Source organism: Culex quinquefasciatus, chromosome 2 (genome assembly GCF_015732765.1).
Source record: "Culex quinquefasciatus strain JHB chromosome 2, VPISU_Cqui_1.0_pri_paternal, whole genome shotgun sequence".
Taxonomy (NCBI): Eukaryota; Metazoa; Arthropoda; class Insecta; order Diptera; family Culicidae; genus Culex; species Culex quinquefasciatus.
The window spans coordinates 34,345,075-34,365,536 of NC_051862.1; the positions used below are offsets into that span (position 1 = coordinate 34,345,075).

The following is a 20,462-nucleotide window of genomic DNA, read 5'->3' on the forward strand; positions in this document are numbered from 1 at the left end:
AACAATTTCACGGCGTGAGCTGGATTGGCGAAAGGTCGAAAGTTGGAGTCCGTCGGTCAGATAGCTTATGGCGGATATCGCAAATTGGTAACGTTTTCGCCATAATTTATATATGGGTTTGGAAGATCCATAAATCATCTGCCCAGGATGCTTCTATTCTGGAAGGCGGTTTTTGAACACTTTGTAGCCTGCAGTTGACCTAGTTGAAACCGGCTGTTAAAACATTTACAACCTAACACTACTGGCGGCTACCTGTTAAGCAAACTTCATGTAAAGTAATGGTAAACAATTGCCGAACATCGAAGGGGTTCGCCATGGAGATCCAACACCCAACGGGAGGTACTCTTCGAGGTTCAATATTTGCCCACCATCGATGGCACAGTTTTACGCGGAACCATGAATAACTCACAAAGAAAAGCCCATGTTGATCTACGTCAACAGGCATCTTCTGTTGCACTAAATAGCCTCGACAATGTTCAAATTACTTGCAATGCAACAAAGAGAAACAAGCCCCAACTACCTGTATAATTACATGTTTAGGCGCAGCTTTTGGGGGGTTTTCCCACACCATTAACAAACCTGAGTAAATCCTAGCCGGCCCGCGAAACAAGGTCAGACTTAATTTTCACGCACGTTTCCGTTACCTTCACGCCATAATCTACCCCAAACTCATTCACTCCGCGCGCGTGTTTGCTGGATTTAGAGCTCAAAAGTTGAAGTTGGTGGGCTACACATTTTAATTGTTAGTTCCTTCTTCGAGGGGCGCTGAAAAGGTTTAATGATCCACCTAGTGAAGGTTTGCTCAGAATTAACCCTCTACTGTCATTTTTCCCCATGTTTTAGGGTGGTCAAGAATAAATATGTTGAAACAAGTCAATCGAATTCAAAATATTGAAAAAAAAAAACAAATTTAGTTGTCTTTCTCGATTCTTGATTCATCTTTTATTATGGTTACCATTTTGTGCCTGTAACTTTACTCTTCCTTATGTAATTATACCTAAATCTTTGGACAAAAGGAAATTACAGTTTAAATCATGTAAATTAAACCTTGTACGAAAAATATGTAATTTTACCAGTAAACTTGTGTAAAATTGCATAAGCTGTGATTTACATCATTCTACCCGTAATTACTTTTCTTACATACAAAGTCAAGGTAAATTACATGGAACAAATCATACAGATTATCAATATTTTTGATTGTGCAGTTTTGATGCAAGAAAATATTTAGATTTCAGATATTTCATGTAAGATTTATTTTTATTTTTTAGAGTATTTTTCCATGATAAGAATCCTGTAAAGTTATCTTTTTTATTAATATTTAAGCACTGTTCTACAATCTTAAACCAGCGCTTTTGTCCATTTGGCAAAAAGAACATCGTTTTTTTAATATTTTTATCCGAGAATTTTAAGATTTAAAGATATGGTTAACTAAAAAAGACTAATAAGAAAGTTCTTTTCCAAATTTTCAAAAGGAGAGTCCACTTTTGATACAACAATAACAGAATGGTGGGTATCATAACTTAAAGGTCACCGCGGTTTGACAGCAACAACGACCACACAATAACAATAACACAAAAAGGCACAACTTTAAAGCGCAGCTAAACAGATAAAAAGAAACAAAAACACGCTAAATGTGAGAAAAAATAAATCGCAAAAAGAAAACAAGGCTGAAAACAAACCCAAAAAATGAATGGGAAAATAATAACATATTTTTCCACGGACCGCAGCCGCAGCGATGCAAAAACAATGGGAAATAAAATAATATTCCACACCCGTATATTTACACGCTCAACTTTACCGAAACCGAGCCCCCCCGAAGGCCAGCAGGGCCTTGCCTCGGACCTCCCAGTGCACACCCAGTCTTTGGTGGAATCAGGTTACAGCTTTTGGCTAAACGAGTGCAGTTGAGATATTGAGTTGAAAAAAAAACTAAAATCTATGATTTTAATTAAAAGTTTTTGTTTGAAACCAATTTTAATTTCATTAAAAAAAATGGCACGATTTAATATTTTGACGTTTTTAAGGGTTTTCACTGTGATTTTAGAAAAAAAAAAACGTTTCAACCGCTCAAAACAATACCCCATTATCTGCCGGTTCAGTTTTCTACTTTTGTTGTTCGAATCACCTCAAGTCGGTGCCTTTTTCCAGCCTTCCTAGCAATGAAAAACCACCCAATCTTTGTTTTCATTTCCTTCGCAAAAGAGGTTCGCCACTTTCGCCCTCTTGGTGATGATGGCGGTGGGCCGAGATTTGACCATCATTTTTGAAGCCAGCGGACGCCCGGTAACGAGACTGACCTTTGGGAGGGTGCTTTCACAAGTGCGGGATTGACTTAATTTTCGAGGTGAAAGACTCTTCTTTTTTTGAGGGCCTCAAGTATTATGACCCGACGAAAAGGGGCGGTTGAGGGCAGTCGCATAAATCAAGTGTTGGACAGCCAAGAGGGCTTAAGAGGGGGAAAGACAAAAGAGGGACAAGAAAAGGTACTTAACTGAAATGAAAGTAACGAGTCGTTTAACGGTGATTTACATCACTTAAGTTGACATAATTCGGTTGTAAATTGGTTTAATAGTGTTGCACATTAGTGTGGTAAAAAAGATGTTATTTCATAGAATTTGATCACAGAAGCATGTAGGAAATTTTAATTTTTTTTTAATATGATTTAGTGTGTCCACCTCGTTTTAAGTCAGCAACATTGAGGTAAAAGGAATTTTGCAAACATATAATAAGCAAACTGAATACAACTCAATATTTAGTGGTGAAATGCAATATTTTTTTCAAACGTTCAACACAGTGAAAAAAAAATCATGATGATATTACAACAGGGAATAAGTAAATCTTTTACGCCATAAAAAAGTGTTACATCTACAAATGTGTTTCACCACTTTTTTGTTGTTATACCACTTTTTCAGTATACATTGAGGTAATATTACATAAAAAAGCGGTGATAATAAAACTTCCAATTTTACACCTTCCAAATTTATACATTTTATAACATTTGAAAATGGCTTGAATCATACAATTTGGCTATTTCAAAATGTTTGTCGTGATTATAAATTCTTAATAAGAGCAGCTCTCTAAACAGTTTAAAATAAAATTAAGGAGGTAAAATATTACCTCTTTTATTTTGTAATTTTACCTCAATTTATACTGAAAAAGTGGTAAAATGACACATTTTTAAAGGTATGACAGGTTCACATTCTTTCTGACATAAAAGATGTACCCAGATGAAATTTAACCATGTTTTTTTCATTATGTAGAATTTAGAGCGTCCAACTTTTCGTCCCGGGAATTCCCGGGTTTTCCAGAAAAAATATATTTTCCGTTTCCCGGGAAATTAGTAAATTTTCCGGGAATTCCAGAAAGTAATACATTTTCATAACTTTTTGATAATTTTTTTGTTTTACAAAAAAAAATGAACTAATTTTTTTGTATTTTAAAATCAATTTAATGTTCATACTGAAATTATCAGTAAGATTTGTTCTAAAAAATATTTGCCACAAAAAACTTATTTTCTGCATCATTTTTTTTTTCATTTCAACTTAATTATCAAAATATTTTTTTTACCATTTTCTCTCAAAATGATCATAGAGACAAATTTAAAAGCAATTTTATGATTTTGGAGCATGGATTCAATTTACCTACTGTACAAACACTGATTAAAAAAATATATATACCGTAAACCGGGGTTACTTTGATAGGATTTCAATTTGTTTTTGAAATGTTTTCCAACAGGTAAGGTTTTTCTCAAGATTATTATTTTTAAAACATGTACTGGGGTAGGCCACACAAAGTCCATGCACTATTTTGGAAAAAAAGTTTTTTCAATAGTGTTTAGAAAAATAGTTACGTTAAAAAATCTTAGTTTAAATTCCGGGGTGACTTTGATAGTCATAGTTTTTCTTGTTAAAATCATATTTAAGATGTTCAAACTTTATTTGTACGTTAAATATACCATCACTAAAGTAGCTGATATAGTTTTAAAGGAAAAAAATCAATGTTTATATTTAGTTAACTAAGTTTATAAGCTTTTTATCAAAATGCTAATAAATTTTACATAAAATTGTTGAAAATTAGGAATTTTGCCTGAAACTTGTTAAAACTAGTTTTGTTTATAAAATTATCGATTCATATTGCGTTTTAAACTGAATACAAAGCACGAATCACAAATTTTCACATTTTACATGAAATTTGTTCAACTTAAATTGCCTATAAATTTGGAGATTTTTTTTAATTGTGTTTCAAGGACACATAATTTTTATTATTTACAAACTTATTTAACATTCTCCTAGTGGAAAATTGTCCAAAGAACCCGAAAATGCATTCCGTTTTCCGATTCAAAATCATGTTCATTGAGAAAATCATGACACTTTGAGAAGTTTTAAATAATGACTTTCATCAACATTTTCTTAATTATAGTTAACTAATTTTTTAAACATTTCAAAATTTTATGCAAAGTTCTTCTTGAGGTACTTTGAACACTTCTCTACCACGGTCAGTATGATTCTGAACCATTCCGTACGTATTTTAATTGTACTCTTCATTTTGCAGAAAAATCGCAAACCTATCAAAGTCACCCCGGCTATCAAAGTCACCCCGTTTTACGGTATATACCTACTTCTTAACAAAAAAAAACATTCCCGGGAAATTTGTTTATAAGTCCCGTTTCCCGGGAATTTTGTAACCCCGGGAAATTCGACGCTCTTCTAGAATCCCGCAAAACAAATCCTGACTTTTTTTATTTGTATGAAACTTTGTCCACCGATTCCTTATTTTCAAATAAGGCATTTTGCATCATTTGTTTCTTCATACAAGTCTCCATACAAATTTGTGGGCTGTCCATAGAAAAGTGCTATGAGAAGGGATTATCTGATCGATTTGGTGTCTTCAGCAATGTTGTAGGTTATCATAAAGACTATTTAGACAAAATGGCTACACTCCTAAAACCACATTCTTTAAATATCTTTGTATCACAAAAACTCGATTTTTTGCATCAGCATATCAAAAAGTAAGTTTTTTTTATATTTTTCAGTACAAAAAAGTGCTAACTTTCGAACTTTAGGATATGGCGGCCGTTTAGTTTTTGTCTTAGTAATGATTTTTTGAAATAAATGGATTTTTGGAAAGCATTCCAAAAGCACACACAAAATATTGAATTTATTTTTTGATATAAAATTAAATTCTAAATCAAAAAGAACTTGTGTCGAATTTTGTTAAAATTTTAGTTATAGCCAGTTTCAGGTAAAGTCATAAAAATTTCTGTTATTAATTAAAAAAAATAGTTTTGTCATGTGTGAAAAAAATATACGAAAAGGCAATGCTAATTTTATAATATCTATCACAACAACAGTATGAGTACCAATAGGGCGTCCAATTTCCCCGGGTTTTGAATTTCCCGGGAAACGGGAAATCAATTTTTTGAATCCCGGGAAATTTTTGAAAATGTCCCACAATCGATGTATTTGTTTTATATGTTGTTGTTTTGCCTTCCTCACCTTACTGAGGAAAGGCTATAAAATCACTCGAAAAATGAACTTCTTAATTTGACCTCGTAGACCCACCTTCACGTATACCTATCGACTCAGAATCAAATTCTGAGCAAATGTCTGTGTGTGTGTGTGTGTGTGTGTGTAGGGATGTGGGTCTGTGCACCAAAAAATATGCACTCGATTATCTCAGCACTGACTTAACCGATTTGGACCGTTTTGGTCTCATTCGATTCGTCTTGGGGTCCCATAAGTCCCTATTGAAAATTATGAAGTTTAGTAAAGTACTTCAAAAGTTATGCTAAAAAACGATTTTGGCGTATGTCCGGAAGATTGTAAAAAGGGTGGTTTTTGTAAGAAACCCTGTCATGTTATACATTTTTAGAAAGGTATTAAAAGACCTTTCCAATGAGCCTAAAACATCAAGGATCTGACAATCCTATCAAAAGTTATTAGCACTTAAGTGTTATTTATACACTTTTTGGAGGCCGGATCTCAGATATTTCAATGACAATGATGTCCGGGTCCATCATGCGACCCATCGTTAGTTAGATAATCGAAAGACCTTTCAAATGAGACTAAAACATCAAGGATCTGACAATCCTATCAAAAGTTATTGACACTTAAGTGTTATTTATACACTTTTTGGAGGCCGGATCTCAGATATTTCAGTAAAAATGATGTCCGGGTCCATCATGCGACCCATCGTTAGTTAGATAATCGAAAGACCTTTCAAATGAGACTAAAACATCAAGGATCTGACAATCCTATCAAAAGTTATTGGCACTTAAGTGTTATTTATACACTTTTTGGAGGCCGGATCTCAGATATTTCAGTAAAAATGATGTCCGGGTCCATCATGCGACCCATCGTTAGTTAGATAATCGAAAGACCTTTCAAATGAGACTAAAACATCAAGGATCTGACAATCCTATCAAAAGTTATTGGCACTTAAGTGTTATTTATACACTTTTTGGAGGCCGGATCTCAGATATTTCAGTAAAAATGATGTCCGGGTCTATCATGCGACCCATCGTTAGTTAGATAATCGAAATACCTTTCAAATGAGCCTAAAACATCAAGGATCTGACAACCCTATTAAAAGTTATTGGCACTTAAGTGTTATTTATACACTTTTTGGAGGCCGGATCTCAGATATTTCAGTAAAAATGATGTCCGGGTCTATCATGCAACCCATCGTTAGTTAGATAATCGAAAGACCTTTCAAATGAGCCTAAAACATCAAGGATCTGACAATCCTATCAAAAGTTATTAGCACTTAAGTGTTAGTTATACACTTTTTGGAGGCCGGATCTCAGATATTTCAATGACAATGATGTCCGGGTCCATCATGCGACCCATCGTTAGTTAGATAATCGAAAGACCTTTCAAATGAGACTAAAACATCAAGGATCTGACAATCCTATCAAAAGTTATTGGCACTTAAGTGTTATTTATACACTTTTTGGAGGCCGGATCTCAGATATTTCAGTAAAAATGATGTCCGGGTCCATCATGCGACCCATCGTTAGTTAGATAATCGAAAGACCTTTCAAATGAGACTAAAACATCAAGGATCTGACAATCCTATCAAAAGTTATTGGCACTTAAGTGTTATTTATACACTTTTTGGAGGCCGGATCTCAGATATTTCAGTAAAAATGATGTCCGGGTCTATCATGCGACCCATCGTTAGTTAGATAATCGAAATACCTTTCAAATGAGCCTAAAACATCAAGGATCTGACAAACCTATTAAAAGTTATTGGCACTTAAGTGTTATTTATACACTTTTTGGAGGCCGGATCTCAGATATTTCATTAAAAATGATGTCCGGGTCTATCATGCGACCCATCGTTAGTTAGATAATCGAAAGACCTTTCAAATGAGCCTAAAACATCAAGGATCTGACAACCCTATTAAAAGTTATTGGCACTTAAGTGTTATTTATACACTTTTTAGAGGTTTGATTTCAGATATTGTGATAAAAATATTGTCTGAATCTTCCATGCGAACTATCGTTGGATAGGTATTTTTTATCAGACCTTGCCGATGAGCCAGAAATATTGATGGTCTGCGAACCATATCAAAACGACGTCGTCGTGCTATCTTGTCGCACCCGCCATTTTGACGTTCCGAGAAAAACGCGTTTTAATGTTTGACCTTGAATATTAAAAAACGAGAGCACGCAATGTAAACAATAACAAACACGTTTTGTTTGGCTCACCATTATGTGCATTGTCCCAAAGTTTGGTTGAAGTTGGTTGCTGGAGTCCCGAGTTATAATTACAAATGTTAACGGTAGTCTAGCTTGTACGTGTGACAAACGCATCCTGACTTTCCTGGCCTGAAATCCCTTTGGCCTTTTGTCGCACTTACATCAATTTTCTTGGAGTGACAAGATAGCACGACAAGATTGAAACTTCTTTCATATGTAAAGTGACAAAAATGCACGGAGTTTTTTCGGTTTTTGCTGAATATCTCAGGATTGAAATCGAATTTTGGGGATCTGTGAAGGTCAAAAGGTGAGGCGTTGTGAGCTGCACAAAATGGCGTTCTTAACTCAATTTGGCCCAAAATGCACGTACGACAAGTTAGCACGATGGCGACGAAAAGAAATGAGTAATAAAGTTGATTTGTTAAACATGTTAAGGGGGAATGTTGCTATTATTACTGAATGTATTGACTTTATGAATATGAGGAAGGCACCAACCACCTAAAGGTGGATTAAGTAACGTTTTATAATTAAAATTAAAGAATTGGCTCTATACTATCAGTTGGTGATAATCTACCATCAATCTCAACAAGGACAGCAGTTTTTAGACAGCTTAAAAAAAATCTAAAATTGATTTCTATTTTTGTTCTTTGTTTTGCTTTGGATTTTATATGAAACATATTGAATAAAGCAATGTGATTTAAATTAAATAAGTCTCTTTTAAACATATTTTATTTATTTTTATATATTTGACATCATTTGAAATAGCTTTGAAAATGTCTTTAAATTAAAAAAAAACTGCAGCGAAACCAAATAAAGTGATACCAGTTAATGTTAAATTTTAGATAAATTAAGCATTTCATGTTTCATTTAAAACATATTTTACAAATTATCATTTAATCACTACTGTCAACTGGGGAAAATCAAGAGAAGTCTCGTATAGGAGAAAAATCGAAACATTATAAAAAATGGCTTTAACAGCTGTATTACATTGTTACCTTTGTCCTGATTTTCCTCAGGCGGCGGTGTTTGATGAAAATTAGTTAAATATGATTTTCTTTTTCAAATTTAGAATAATCAATACCCAGTCTTTGAATAGAATATAAAATTATATAGTTATAGCGCTAAGAAATTTTTGAATTTCTAACCTACAATTTTAACAATTTTCCATAATATGCCAAATTAATGCTGATATATGTCGAGTACAAATTTTGAATGCTTTATAATAATTATCGATTATTAATTACTAAATGTTCATCTGTTTCTACATTCTAATCAGAATTTCCAAACCAAAATTAGTTTTTTCTCAATTTCGGGAATTTCCGGGATAAAATATGAAGAATCCCGGGATTCGGGAATTCCCGGTTTTGGAAAAATCCGGGAATTTTGTACCGGGAATCCCTGGAATGGACGCACTAAGTACCAATATTTAAAAAATTACAACGATTATTAAAGCAATACCAAGTAGAGCAAGCTAGAATATGCTATAATTTTAACAAAGAATCCATTAACACTTCATATTCTCCGTAAAACGGTCAGGTTAAGTCAACTTATTACTCCAACAATGGAAACGTCTGTCAGAAACAACCATCATTATTACGCAATACACCACTTGAGCCCAAACCACCTGAGCATAACCGGATGTCACCCACCGCCCAAGATATGCTCAAACGGCTCTTTTGTAAACGGAGACACTGCCTCTCCAATTAGCTCGCGTAGACGACTCGTCGTCAATTTCCCAGGCTCAATTTACCCCGAACAAAACGTTCCATTCTTAAGGCCAGCTGTGCGGCACACGCGAGATGTAAATCATTTCCCACCAGCACGGATGGTGGCGCCGAACACCACACGCGCTTCATGCTACCAAAAACGGATCTTTGAACAATGAACGTTGCGTCGTCGTCGACCAGTCAAAACAAGACGCAATTCTTGGTCTGGGTCTTTTTGTACGAAGAGCGCGTGTGCTTTGACGCCGGTGTGGTGGCCGACACAAGACTTCCTTATGTCTAGCCACGTCCGTGGTTGAACAACTGCCTTTGTACGTGCAAGCTCAGCTCTTGTCTGAACAGAGGAGTTTGGGTTGGTCGAATTGAACATTTTGTTGAATCATTAATTGCTTCTTTAGGGTCAAACTAAAGAATTCGGCGAAACGACCGTTCTGCGAAATTTTCAACACCTCATCAAAGAGGGGCTTATCCAAAGTGAGTTCAGTAAACTGCTGCTTCACCAAAGAAGACCTCCAGCTCTCTTTTTGGAAGCATCGTGCAGTCAATGGACCACAGGAAGATGATTAAGATGAACAACAAACACGCTGAAGGAAGCACCTGAAGAGAAGGCTGTGTACTTGTCGACCAGGTTGGGAAGCCTCAGACAGACAGACAGCCTCTTTGTTGGCGGGAAGAGCTCTGTAGAGAACATGTTCTGGATTTTTTTTTTGTATGATGCATAAGGGAGTGGCGGCTATGCAAATGTGTGCGGTTCAGGTCAATGTCACCTCTCAAAGCAGAGAGAGTTTTGGAGATTATGGTAATTCAAGACGAGGTCTTGTGTGATACTGATGCTGCTCAACTTTGATGGTAGACTTTGGGTTAGGACCGTTATTGGTTTGTACAAATTCACCCACAATAAAAATCAGAGCATGAAACAAAATCATCAAACCCAAGATTTTTTTTTAAACTGCATTTTTAAGAGATTCAAGGCAGGAAATCTTAAATCTTTGAGTCCATAACTACGTCATTTATGGACGGCGCATACGAAAGTTTACATCCTTCTTTAGATGGATTGTAGCAAGTTTTTACATCCATCACCAGCAAGAGCTTGTCATGGTGCCATAATTATGTGAACTTGTGAGGGTGTATGTGTTTGGTTGGATCAAGGCACAAAAACATAACCTCTTTGTTCGCGGTCGACCCAGGTGACATCCGGACGACTGGGTCGTTAAGGGACAACAGCAGCACCGGATCCGACCGAGCATTGGAACAAGGTAGGTTGTCGTCTGCACAAGAAGAAGTGGCTGTCTGGTTTATGCCGCGGAAGAATTGGACCATGTTATTTGCAGTAAAGGTTGTTACTGCTCCCTTGTTGTTGATGAAATTTACTCCTGCACGAAAACTCACTACTTGTTGCCAGAACTGTCGGGATGTCTTGGTGAACTTACCTGTAAATAGAAAAAGAGGAAAAAAAAAGATTATTAGAACGTGCTCAAAAGTCAATGTTCGTTTAATTACTCAAATGTATGGTACGGTTAGAGACAGCAACAACCTCGAAAAATACAACCCAATAAAATTATGACATCAGAATAAAGTAACTTTTATAACAACGGCCAACACCTGCCCGGAAAAGATCACGGACGGCCACACTGCTGGCCATAAAAACCAAAAAAAAATCGTCAAAGACTTTGTGTACACAACGTTTTTCAACGCGTAACTCAACCACTGCTGCTGCTGCTTCCTCAAACGACTCCCGAACAGAGATCTGACAAATGCAGTCCGAAAATAGCAAACTTGTTTGAACATAATTCATCCACGTAATTATCGCCCGGTTTCATCACCCACACCGCGAGGTGTGTTTACCCCCAGGAAAAATAAAACCGGAGCGCATCGAACTAGGTGAAAAAAGAAATGCGATTGCCATCTCTGAGCGCGAAGCGAAGCTCGCCGCCACAAAAAGGTAGGCTGAGCTGTCATGAACTGCGAATCGAACTCAGATCGAAGGGTTACTTCGCGTCCACGATACCTCAAAGCTACGGTGGTGGCTTTTCCTAAATTAACCTAAATTGACAACTTCGAGTCAACAATCGGTCACACCACCCTAAACCGATTTCAGGTGAGGCCAGAAACCACTCAAGTGCTGCGAAAAGTGAAGGGACCGACCGCGGTAAACGTTTGCGGTTTAATTGCCCTCCAGCGTTCGGCCTGCATCAAGCGATGAAATTTCAAAACAAATCGCTCATCTTTCTATTGGCAAACTTTGGAAGGAATCCCTATTGAGAGGGGTGTTGTATTGGAAATTATCATAATTTTGTATTTTACAGTTTGTAATCTATCTTTTATAACTGCTTGAAATTAAAAAAAGAAGGATATTTTTTTTAAGTATAAATATATCTCTCCCCATCTCAACTTCTTTTCAAGATAATTTGGAAAAAATAGTTTTTCGAACAATGTTTCATGTTAGAAAAGGAAACTCTTTAAAATTAAGAAAATTATGTATTTAGTTATTAGCCTTGCTTTATTGACTTCGCCAATATTTTAAAAATGTCATCTTATGTCAGTTTGGCCATAATAAATATGCAATATATTTGATGAATATCCTAAGCAATGTTTTTACACAGTTTGTTAATAAAGTTCTGTTCAAAAATTTAGCTTCTGGTTTTGTCGAGTTGCATTAATATTGGTGCATTTTTTTTATTATTGTTTATTCTTTTTTAAAGACTTAAATATAATTTATAATAATTTGAACGTTGAAAACATAAAAGTTTCTTGAAAACAGCCAATCGAAACTAGCACAAAAACTTTAAAAAAACATTTGCCGTACAATACTTAAAAAAAGGTTTTGTTCAAAACAGTTCAACACCTATTTATTTAATTTTTTCAAAGCAATCTTTTTCATTTTCAAGAAATTCAAAACTTCAATCAACAGATCATGATTAATAATTTAGGAATAATTTATTGAAAAAAAAACAATACATTTTTTAAGTACTCGTTATTAACACATAAGATATTAATCCTAACAAATAATTTTTTCCCTCCTTTAAATAGTTAAAACCCAAAAAAAATGCTATTTTTTAAAGAACGTTTTCTAAAACAAGCAAATTATTCTGTGTAAACAATCTTTATCCGCGAAATTTGGCTTTTTTCCACGAAATCCCGTAAAATTTTATATTTGTGTGAAGCCATAACGATTTTTCTCAAAATATTTTATCAAACTCAAATAGGAATAAAAATAATCTCATGAACTAGTATAGAATTAAGCAATTCAATACCCTTGTTCAAATACTGATATAGAGTTAGTGAATTTTGACGGTGTGAAACTCTTGAAATTTATCAATTTTCTCTTTTTTTTTGTTTTCAATTAAGATCATAATTAATATTTCAACCATAAAGACTATTTTAGTAAATTTTATTAGTTTTCAATTGAAAAGCTTGATATGAACCATTTTAGGAATTGTTCAGATGTTTTAGAGTTTTTTAGAAACTAACTAAATTTAGTAATATTTTCGTTCGATGTAGTAAAATTTTTATTACTATTTTATATGAAAGATATAATTTCAAAAGAAATTAAAAGAATCAAGCTTTGTTTTATTAAAAATAAAATGAAGAGTATTTTTAATCGTTCAAATCACATTTAAAAAAACATCTTACCGACATTTGATTATTTTAGTGAATGATTCCCGTGAAAGTTGAACAATACCACCTATTTTGTTTTATGTTTTAATTTTGAATAAAAATTTCGATTTCGTTACAAATTATATTATTTTTTCTATTGACTTTAAATTATGTTTTCGAAAAGAGAGATGAAACCTCAAAAATTATTTGGAATGGGTTAAATGTCGCAGAAAATTGAAACTATTTTACTTGTCGCCCATGTGGATCAAACGGACCGCGCACTGGGCTCACAATCCAGAGGTTGCTGGTTCGAATCCCGCGGCGGGCGCTCTAAAATTCTAAGTGTAAATATGGGTATCCGGCGCCGTCGCTCCGTGCCGTACTCAAACACTTAGGAGCCCAGGGCGGCGAAGTCCTTGTAGTTAAAAGGAAGATACTAGTGGTTGGTACTAGCAATGGTGGCCGATAGCTATAAAGTCAACTTCGTTTTTTTTACTCATTTTTGCTGGACAAGATTATAAAATATTGCTTTGATATGAAATTCAATAAAAAGCAAAATGGTAAAACAGAAGCAAATCAGCGAAAACTTTGAAGCTTTATTGGTCGAATATTAAAAAGGAAGTCCAATAAATGAGAATACGCAAGCTCTACATTTTATGTCAAAATTAGGAGATTTTTTGTGTCATTTTAAAATTTGGTGAAGATTTTTTTTAATATATTGAAGAATAATGTATAATGAAGCATGAAAAGTAGTTTCTGTGATTTAAACATAAGATTTTCATAGTTATTTTAACATTTTTCACGTTCCGCGAATTTTGCGTGAAATTGGTTGTTTTGAAATTGAGGTCCCCGTAAAATTTGCTATTTTTGAGCCTGAAAAATCACTAAGCCTATTTATCATTTATAAATATAAGCAAATTTAAGAATTGTTTATGTTTCAAAGCGCATAAACTCACAAAAACAAATTATTTTTTTAATCTTTTTTTTTTTTTTGAATTCAACTGCAGAACGTATAAAAAAACTCACATAAATAAATGAAACATTAATCTATAAAAAACATAATGAAGCCTTTGGCTTAAACGACATTCGGTAACATGTTCAACATCCTATCGGCTTAGGACTTCCTTTTCATATCAAGACGTGGTGGCCGATACTGTAAAGGCACTGCATTGACAAATCAAAGGTCTTGGGATTGCTTCCCGTTATCATTTTTTTTTTTTTTTTTTGTAAAATGTGTTAATGATTTTTTTGATAGAAAACCTTGACAGCATTATTCCGCTTCTCTAGGTACATCAAACAATTTTGCGCTCATTCACAGTGTGATTCCTGCCTCGCTCACCCTGCGCCACGACTGCTTTCCACCTCGAAAATGAGCCATTGCGGTACAATTGACCGCTCTGTCGGTGGCAGAGCCGGTGTCAGATTTGCCGGAAGTTTATTTCTTTTTCATTTTTTTTTGCGCACACACAAACAGTAAAAAACGGCACCAGCAAACAATTTACGCCAGTGAATGGCGAAAAAATGAAAAATAGTCGGCTCATATTTCACCGCCAGGGTCGTCCCTGTTGGCGGAAGCCCCTACCACGATGGGGACACTTAAGATGTGGTGTACATCACGTCGTTCATCTCCAGGAGAGAGATTCACCCCGCGCGAGGGACCTCCCGCTGATTGAAGATGATGGAAGCTGAAGATGAGCGGGGATCTCTTAATGAGGTGGCAATTAGGGGGATAGCAACGGTGATGGATGTTGTGAGTAGTTCTGGAAGCTGGGTGGGGAGATTATCTTAATCGTTTTGGGACCTTGGAAAGATCTATATCTGTGACTTGAATTTGTTCAAATTTTGATGGTGAGATTTTAATTCAGTCAGGTTCTCAGGGACTTCTGGAACTAAATCAACTTTTCATTTGACTGAAACTCGATACCTTCAATCAACCTACATAACACATTTGCAAACAAACCTCCCACGCTGTTTGTTGTTTTTTTCCGGAAGTCCCGTGTACGTCACTTCCGTTCGCTCTGTGTTCTGGTACCAAGTCCAAACAATCAAATATCAACAATTTCTCCTACACAGCACCGACTGCATTTGCTTTCAATTTTGCCAACGACTTTTTTTTCTTTTTTATTTACCCAGGATCCGGGGACCAGGATGCGAGTGCGCAATCAAAAATTTGAAAAGCAAATATCAGAAGCGCAAACAGTTTGTTGGCTCTGACGTAACCACCACCGTTGCGATACCCGTCCTGAAACACCTCAAACTAAGAGGCTCTGACACCCATCTGGAATCGGCTTTCAGGTAACTTCTTTCCAAGTAGTTTGTTCAGGGTTGTTACGGGAGAGTCGAAAAAAAATCCGCGCCAAATCCGCGCCGACCTAAAATCCGAAACCGCACAAAATCCACGCCATATAAAAAAATATCGCGACCAACAGAAAGTATTTGATTGAAAAAAAAACTCGTTTAAAGTTTAAAGGCTCCAAAAGAATGAAAGCAAGAAATCCATTTTAAAAAAAATCCTCAAGAGACGGTCAAGGCAACCGTCATGAAAAAGAAATCCTCAAAATAGGAAATACAATATTTAAAAACCTAAAAATTTAACTTCAAAAATATAACCTTAAAATTAAATCAAAATCTGAAATCATAATATGATAAAATTTGAAGTTTCGAAAGTCTAAATATTCAAAATCTAAGAATATTTATACAGTTTGTAATCCAAAATCCTCGCTAAAATTTCACTCCGAAAGAAATTTAATTTCCGATATTTAAAATAATGTCTTCTCATAATTTCAAAATCTCTTACATAAAATAGGACTCCAAAAATTGTGGAATTCAAGAATTTAAGAACTAAGAATTAAAAAATAAAAACATCTAAGAATTTACGAATTTAAAAAATTTAGAATTTTAAAATTTTAGAATTTTAGAATTTCAGAATTTCAGAATTTCAGAATTTTAGAATTTTAGAATTTTAGAATTTTAGAATTTTAGAAATTTTTTGAATTTTAGAATTTTAGAATTTTAGAATTTTAGAATTTAAGAATTTTAGAATTTTAGAATTTTAGAATTTAAGAATTTTAGAATTTTAGAATTTAAGAACTTTAGAATTTTAGAATTTTAGAATTTTAGAACATTAGAATATTAGAATTTTAGAATTTAAGAATTTAGGATTTAAGAATTTTAGAATTGGGTCCTAAAATGAAGCTTAGATTGCTGATATTATTGTTTACAGCGATAAATCTTATTTTTCTGAGTACAATGTCCTTTTGTACGACCACAAAGAGTTTAAAATGGATTTTTAAATCAATTTTGAAAAATTAACCTCGCGTTCCTTCTTGACAGAAAGGCTCCTACTTGACAGCTCGTTCCAAGGGGACCATAGTTGATCCATCGAAAAAATGCTGTCTTGTCAAAAAAAAAATTTGCATTTAAATGGAAAAAAGTGATCAGAAACGGTTTTTAATCGTGTTTTTTACCGTTGTACATAATAATTGACATAGGGCTTTAGTATCCAATTTATAAGCTTAAGGATACTAAAATCATTTTAGATCTGAGATTTTTTTTCGATATTGTTTTGAATTTGATATTTTTTAGTTTTAAATTTTTGATTTTTTTTAAATCTTCAAATTTTTGATTACCCAAATTTTTGGTATTGGTATTTGGATTGCTAAAATTTTGAATTTCGAAATTTCAGATTTTTTAAATTACGATTTTAAAAATTACAAGAAATATATAAAAAATAATTTCTACATAATCTTTATCTTCATTTTTCGACGTTTCGTACTGAGAAAATTCAAACAAACATTGTCAATATTGCCATCCGCGCGAAATCCGCGCCTGAGCAAAATTAGCCAGCAAATCCGCGCCAGATCCGCGCTATCCGCGCGAAACGCGCCATCCGCGCGATCCGCGCCGTCCGTAACAACCCTGTTTGTTGATTTACACAGCTTCGAAAGTCGGCGCAACTTTGTATAGTGTCGGAGGGATCTTGAAGAATTGCACCATAATTCGGGGTCGGTCTGGAATGTTGAAAGCAAACATGCTCCAAACACTGACTATTGTTATCAATATTTGCTATGCAAGACGCCGAAAAACGTCTCCCGAACAACTCTTTTCCACTGCTGACGAGTCACCGGGGCGAGGGAAAAGTGTATGTAAATATCACTTTGAAAGAATGTGGTCTCCTTTCCGGGAGACTCCAAGTATACGCCAGGGGAGGCTGCCAGCAGAAGACACACAAATATTTGAGGCCCCACTAGATAAATATCGAGCATCCAGCGAGAAGAGCCCTTCATTCGTGCTGAGCAAGGGTTCCTGGAACGCTGGGGAGGGCATTACTTTGATGCAACCATGCTTGATTGCAGCTGGAGCCTAAACCCCTTTGAAGCTGGGCACCACGTGTGCGCTAGGGTGGTCCGTAAGAGAGGAACACCAAAGTAAAGCTCGGAAAACTGTTCTCCGTGGTATACTGGAACTTTGAGGAAAATTTGAACCAAATCGGTGCTGGCAAACGTCATCTAGAAGCTAAGTTTTAGAGATATGATTTCCCATATATTGTATCGATATTGCTTATGCAAGGTTCTACATGAACCTTTCCTAGTAATTGGAATGGTTTCAAAAGATCTGTTGAATCTCATGAGAACAGAAAGTCACGTAATGTTTCCAAATCCAACTGCGACAATGTTGCAATACCTGCAAGATCTATCGACGGATTGTCAAGCTGATTTCCCAGAAGGTTCCCAGGACTTCACCACCACAGGCCCGCCGTCATCATCAATCTCGTTACGGCTAATCCAGTTTCAAGCACGGGATTTCTTCCGTCATCTATCGCTGCCAACGTCTCATAGAGGAGCAAGCAACAACAAAAAAAAACCATGGATTAAATTTCAATCACGTTCAATTTACTTTATCCGTCGCGGCATCGTCGTTGACGACGTTGCGCTGCTGTCACCAACCTAACCTATATCTTCCCTGAGCTTCCTTGTCGGCGGATTTCTGCACATATCTCCACAAACCAAAAAAAAAAAGTAAAGCTCCCGGTGGAACGAAAACGGCTCCGCTAAACGAGCTGTTTCAGCACAGAGCGCGCGCACAAATAAAAAAGCGCTTAATTGGCGTAATTACATTCTAACTGTAAATTTAATGTGGCAGCAATTTACGTTGTCGCAGCAATAACAACAACAATATCAACGCGACGAGGAGTATGGTTGGTTGGTCACAAGGGGAAACGGACACACACACACACACGAAACTACACTGTCAACTGTAATTGAGATTCTGATGAAACTTTTTTTTCCGGCTGTTCTGAGCTCAACCCACCTCATACCTGTACAGTTTTGCTCACCATGTGACAATATCAGCTGTTGTCGTTGGGGGTAGAAACAATCATTTGTGGAGCGCACAAAACCGTTTGGGGAACACCGTTGAAAAATGTCATTGAATTTCAGGATTTTGTGACATATCATTATTCTTAAAATGTAAACGGCTGGACGGCAACGAAATTATAGGAAAGTATAATTTGTAACATAGGTACTTTGAATGTTTTGCGGCAGCTTAGTGGTGTTAGCAAACTTGCTGCTTCTAATAACCCATTTCAAAATGGCAAAGAATCTGGGGGCCTAATTTTAAGGTCACTGGACATTATTTGGCCCCACCTACGCATAGCAAGCAAGGATTTTCGATCTATGTTAAGACTTCCAATCTCCTCAGGTAAAACAGGGATCGACGCGTATTTAAAAAGAGAAAATGACTTAGTTCATCAGAGCGGATCAATTTACTCCTAGAGTGAGAACCTGCTGATGTCCAACGGCTACTAATCCAAAGGTATGAGTTAAAATCTGTTTAATTAATTAGTCTAATATTCAAGGGACCGGGATGCGATCCATGAACCTCCTGCGTATGAGATAGAAGTCGCAACTTTTCAGCCACGGAGTCGGTTTTCAAGTTGTCATTTTTTACTTGTTTCATGAAGATAAAGATGTAAATATGAATTTATTCTTGGAACTAAATCAACAACCTCTTAGAAAATATTACATTTTTTTTTAATTTTCTAATTCGAGAATCAATGGGATCATAATTATTGAATTTTAAAGGTTAATCTTAATCAAATTTCTTAAATTTTGCTTGGGACTTTACTTTTTAAGACCTGACGGAACTTGAGTCACCTTACAATCGAATTCCCACCATTATCTTAACATATTTTATAAATAGCCGATTCCTGAATGTATGGATTCATTTGTTGGACTCCATAATGCACAGATATTTCCTATTTTACGTTTCTTAACTGAATGTTTCAGGGGTAAACTTTGGCATCCATTTTTTTTTCTCTAAATATTGGCAAAGTCACCCAAACAAGTTACTTATAGCCAGAAAAGATTTTTTTGTTTGCCTTTCTTTAATCAAATAGGAAATTTTGTGTCATTGCCACGGCCATACAGGCTGTCCATTAGGGTGACACAAAAAAATGATTTTAGGCAAAATAAAGCATATTTGGCAATTTTGAGCAAAAACAGATAAAGTTTTGTGGTCGCATAAAACGTAAAAATTGGTAAATAAAAAAATAATACAAAAACGTCTTTTCTAAATCGCCAATAACATTTCAGGATCACCTCGGATCGCTTTGCACTCTTCGACAAAATTGTAGAGTGTTAAATTTCAATTGTTTCAATTGTTAAATTGAAGTCTGACTCTGTACAAAATGTCCACAGTTCATTGTTCATTTCATCCGGGATAAATCGAAAATGTTGCCCTGCTCCATATATTTTTCCAAAAAAATCCCATACAAACTTCGACTCATAACAACCCCAAACCATAACCGATTTGGCTCAAAATTGGCACAAATGCCTAATATTGCCTAAGGAAGGTGTCACCTAAGATTTCATAAAATTGCTCATTGTTCTTGTCACCCCATAATTTATACCAAAATGGAACCTAAATATTCTTAAATCTGTATCTTGAGAATGGAATTCCGGATCAATCTGGACAATTCGGAAAAATAGATGCAATTAAAATAAATGACGCATTTTTATTTTACTTTTTAACACGAAAAAAAACACTAGGCGCCAAATTTTTTTTTAATGAATGTTTTATGTGTTGTACAGAATATAAAAAAGGCTTTTGCTCCTTTCAATAAAAGTCTTCAATTTAAAATATGAATGTTTTTGGTATTAGTAAAATTATTTCAGATAATACTTTTCATCAGAAAGTTCACAAAACTTCGCTTAAGATTCTTTTTAAATACCAGCATTCGAAAATTAAATACAATTACTGAGTAATTATTTTTACTCAATTTTATCGGTAAGAAAGTAAGCTAGTGAAAAATGTTATTTTAGGATAATCCCCTGTTAATTCGTTGGCAAGAAAAAATATTTCAATTATTTAAAGGTAAATTTAATACCGTCAGCTGAGATGAATCGAACGACAATCTGAATAGGGACAGCATGTTTAT

At 35.1% G+C, this 20,462-nt stretch overlaps 1 protein-coding gene across 2 annotated transcripts in view; it reads right to left on the minus strand.

The window, feature by feature from the left end:
- The window catches only part of LOC6034176 (MOB kinase activator-like 2), a 259,873-nt gene that overhangs the window by 86,686 nt on the left and 152,725 nt on the right, over nt 1-20,462 (minus strand). The window lies entirely within an intron of this gene.